We start from the raw sequence: 4869 nt of genomic DNA, 5'->3' as shown, positions 1-4869 counted from the left end.
AGAAAGCAATAGAGGACAGCCCAGTATTTATTAAAAGAAAAAGAGACAGGTAAAATTAAAGGAGCAAGGACTTGAGGTGACATCTACATGGGAAGGTCATAGCACAAGTAATAGCAGAACCCACTTTGTCACAGTCAGCCCTGACCCACTGTACTTCTGTGACAGTAGTTATAATATGCTCTTCTTCTTCTTGATGCTATGTACTTGAGCCCAGTTATTTTTTTTTAAAGATTTATTTTTGTATTTTTATGGGAAAGGCAGACATACAGAGAGGAGAGACAGAGAGGAAGATCTTCCATCCAATGTTTCACTCCCCAAGTGAGCTCAATGGCCGATGCTATGCCGATCCAAAGCCAGGAGACTCTTCTAGGTCTCCCATGTAGGTGTAGGGTCCCAAAGCCTTGGGCTGTCCTCGACTGCTTTCCCAGGCCACAGGCAGGTAGCTGGAAGGGAAGCAGAGCTGCCGGGATTAGAACCAGAGGCCATATGGGATCCCGGGCATGGAAGGCAAGGAATTAACCACTGCGCCACTGCGCCGGGCTCACCCACTTATTTTTTAATCTAGCAAGAGATTTATTGATTTTAGTTTCTTCTAAGAAAAATGAATGCTTGTTTTATCTTGAGTATTGCTTGGTATAGATTTTACTAATTTTGTCACTAATTTCCTTTTACTGTTCTCACATTTCGCTTTTTATTTTTCTATGACTTGCAGATCATTACTTAGGGTGCTTAATTAATATTTTTGCTGTTGTTTAGGTGTTGGCCATCTTAAGTGAAAATGTCTTGGTTTTTATATTTCTCTGATGATGGTTGGTTCTTTCTCATTTGTTAGTAGGAAGTATAGTTGAAAATAAGAGTGTGTTTTGGTTGCCATAAAGTAATACTACCGGATATGTGTTTTGAATCACTGTAGGTGATTTCTTATGATTCTTACTAAAATTTAATTTTGATGATGTTTACACTGTTGAGATTGGTGCATACATATGTGAACACTGATTAAGTTAGGAAGGGTCATGAATGCGGGGAAAGTGGATGAGACTATTGTTTCCAAATTTTCTTCTTTCTGTGTCTGTGGGATGGGGAAATAAGAAAAGAAGCCACTCCCAGAATTCCCAACACCCCCAAACCCTGGTAATGGCCATCTGATTTTCTAGTGTAATGTCCCCAAGGCAGAGCATGCTCTGAGGTTTCTGTTCAAGTGATTTCCATAAAATATGCTTCCAAGGTCTGTTGTTTGACATACTCCATGTTATAGTCTCCATTTACATAGATCTTTGCTGTCAATACTTGGCTGTGGTAGCTGTTCAATTTGTTTTTCCCTCCTCCATCTGCTATGATAATAGATGTCCTCTGCAAGTACAAGTGGACTGTCAGATCCCCCCATGCCGGAGTCCAGCTCCACCCGAGTTCAGAGCTCGGGAAGGGTGTGTGGAGTCGGCGATAAAGAAAGACACAGACACAGACACTTGGTGCGTTCTCACAACAGCTCAAGAGAAAGCTGTCCTTTTTATTTACTCAAAACCCTTCTTAAGCTTCTGCACAATCAACTATTCTAGTTTTTTTTTTCTTTTCAAAATTAAGGGGCATGTACAGACATTTGGTCACTCCATCTGCACTTCAAGGCTAAGCAGGTGCTCCTAAAGATAATTTTGCAAAATACTGTATTTATATTCTTCAAAGCAAGCTATTGTTTATTCTTCAACAGTAGCCTTGGAGCAACAGCCATGACTCCAAGGCCAAGGCACATGCGATTACCTGCTAATCAGTAGTACTTTCCCACCACATTTCTACTTCTACAATTTACTCATCATTTAATGGGAAAATAGGTTACAAGGGAAAAAACCTAAGTTCTAAAATAGAAACTTCAAATGTTAAATCTCCCTACAACTATAGACCCCTACAACCCCATAAACAATAAAGCAATAATCAAAAGCTTTTTTCTTTAATAAAAGCATCCTTAATTCCTCTAGCTAAAAATTATAAAAGTGGCTAAAACAGTTAAATTTTGCATGTTCCAAAAAAATTGCAAAGACAGGCTAGCCTTTGAGATAACAATAACTATATCCATTGCCATAGCAGTTTCAGCTCTCACTCCCATCACTTGCATTAATATTTAGGATATTTTCAAGCCCCTTCCCAGAAGGTGTGCTATATGTCTGGGCCCAATTTCAGGGCAATGGGTAGGTACACAATAAGGTGTCCAGAAATGGCATGGGTTTAATTGTACTCCTGTACACAGTTAAAGACCCACTCACCAAGATATTATCAATAACATTAACTCTCAAGCTCACGTTGGTGATAAAAGCCATCCCACAGGGGCAAACAATGCCTCAATAGATTACAGAATTCTTAGTGGGGTGCTTGAGTGTCGATGCAAACAGGTGGTAAAACTGTGTCAAGGTGGTCAGAGAGAAGTCCGCTGGGCCTTGCCTAACAGCTGGAAACTCCCCTGGGCCTTGCCACACAGGGGCGCTGTTCTCTTCACACCTTCATGCCATCCACAACCACTGCACGGACCCCAGCACCCCCATGTGCATCTCAACATGCTGTCTACTGCTCCTTCTTCAGCAACCGTGGAGGCTCAGTTCTGACACATGCACTCCAAGATCAGAGCACAGATATCACATTTCTCCCCATGGTTGAAGTTCTGAGTACATCAGTTCAGTTTAAGGGATCCTTAATTAAATTTGATCTGAGTTGATCCCGCACTTTTGTGTGTGCTTGGCCATACAGGGTCCAGCTCAGTCTGTCAGACACATGAGCTTACATACACACACTGATGCTTGCAGGTGCTGGATCAGTTTTGTCTCAAATCCCATCTCTTATGCAAATCAATAGATGCTGTGGAGGTCAATCATGCCCACCCTACACTCGGCCATCTTGTATACCAGTTGGGAATTGTATTCCAATCACAGTGACACTCAATAACCCTTACTAGGCCTGCCCCCCAACATGGTTCCAGTGTTTTGTGTTGTGTGTAGCAGAATTTTTTTCTGCTGCAATATAGACCAGTGTTTGCAGGTCCCAAACGTAGTACCCTTGAGTGTCAGAAGGTTTCATGGTCATGTTTAACTCAGTCCTTTACAATTCCCAGCTTTTGAGTAAACCAGTGGAAATTGCAGCTCCACAAAGTACGCTCACATGTCTTCCATAACATCTGCCCCCATACTGGTTCTTTTGCATGTTTGTCAGTATCATAGCCCAGCCTAATATTTTCTGCTGCTTCTTTGAAAATCACTGACAGGCAGTATAATCTGTCCCTGCCATACTGATACCCAGCCCTATCTTTAATGTGTACTGGTGGATGGTGGTTTGTGGTAGTCCATGTTAACCAGCCCAGCTCAGGTCTTTCATGTGGGTGGGTATACTGGTCTGACCCAGAAAGATCCTCAATTGCCTGTTCCAATGCACTAGGTGTTAGCCCTCTCCTTTATCTGCAAGTACAGTGGCTTTGTCAGTAGAAATCCTTCAGAAATCATTCCTTACTTGCAATATATTCCACCAGTGGTCCTGCTTCTCACACATCCATTACACCCTTCCCTGAGCAACCCACAGTCCATGCAACTGCAAGTGCCTGTGTTCCACAGCCTAATCTTCTGAAAGTCAGTCTACCAGTGGGGTGGTATTCTGGCCTGGCCTCTGTGCATCAAGTGGTGTTCCAAGCTCCCAGCATGTGTGCTGGCCTGTGATCTTGCCTCTCCACCAACCCAAGATCCAAGCCCACTCAAAGTTCTTCAAACCAAATCAACCAACAGACCTTGCCAGCATGCTAACCTAGGTCTCTCTCATTCTCTGCACCACATCTCTTGGAACCAACAAATGAGAAATTTCCCATATTTGCTCTGCCTGCATGGGCATAATCTCCTAAGCCCTTGATTTCTCCCACCAGGGCCATCCCCTGTCACACTGTAAACTTGCTAGCTCAGGCCCCAATCTGGTGATTCACAGCCTGAATCTCCGCATTAGAGGAAGGTGGGCTGGTCCCAGTTACAAGCTTGGAGCTTCTCCCAGTCCTCTGACATGTGTCCAGAGGCACAAAGACGTAGACCATGTTTTGCTACTTCCCTAGCCCTTAGCAGGAACCTGGATTGTAAGTGGAGCAGGCTAACTCAAAGCAGCACCCATATGGGATGCTAGCCCTGAAGGTGGATGCTTAGCCACAGGATGCTGATGCCATCTTTTTGTGTGTTTTTATTTTAGAGGCAAAAACATAGAACATGGAGAGGGAATACTCTCAGATGGTGGCTCACTACCAAAATTCTTGTTCCACATCAGGCTAAGTTAAAACTGGGAGCAAATGAGGCAGAAGTGGCAGCAGAGCAAGTTTAGCAAGTGATTTGGACACCTGTATTTTCTTTCAACAGAACAAAAGTCATGCTTTCGGACTAGGCTCTATCCCATATGTGCCATTTCTAACCCAGGCTGCTGTGCTTCTCATTCAGTTCCCTGCTTGTGACTTGGGAAACTAGTCAAGGACAGCCTAAAGCCTTGGGACCCTGCCACCTCCTGGGAAACTTGCAAGAAGCTCCTGTCTGTTGGCTTTAGATTGTAATGTGGTACTGCCATTGATGGCTCCTACTTGTTTATCAGGTGAAATGGCAACAGACAGCCCCATTCAAGTTAATTTTAGGCATGAAATGTGCACCTCACCCTAGAAATTACTCCCTAGGTTCTGCACACCTGGGTCCTCCAGCCTCCTTTTGTGCTGCCTAAGTTAATTATCTTTGGGCTCTGGAAATTCCCTTCCTGTTTAAAACTGAGCTTTTGCCATGTGGCCCTCAATCTGATTGGGGGATGAGAACTTATAAACTCCTAACTTTTCCTGTTCAGCGCAATAGGTCCTGGAGTGTAGTGGGAGCAGCTGTCACC

This window comes from Ochotona curzoniae, unplaced genomic scaffold (genome assembly GCF_017591425.1).
Source record: "Ochotona curzoniae isolate NIBS_2020 unplaced genomic scaffold, NIBS_Ocur_1.0 contig_714, whole genome shotgun sequence".
Taxonomy (NCBI): Eukaryota; Metazoa; Chordata; class Mammalia; order Lagomorpha; family Ochotonidae; genus Ochotona; species Ochotona curzoniae.
Note: the sequence above shows the minus strand (reverse complement) of the source record.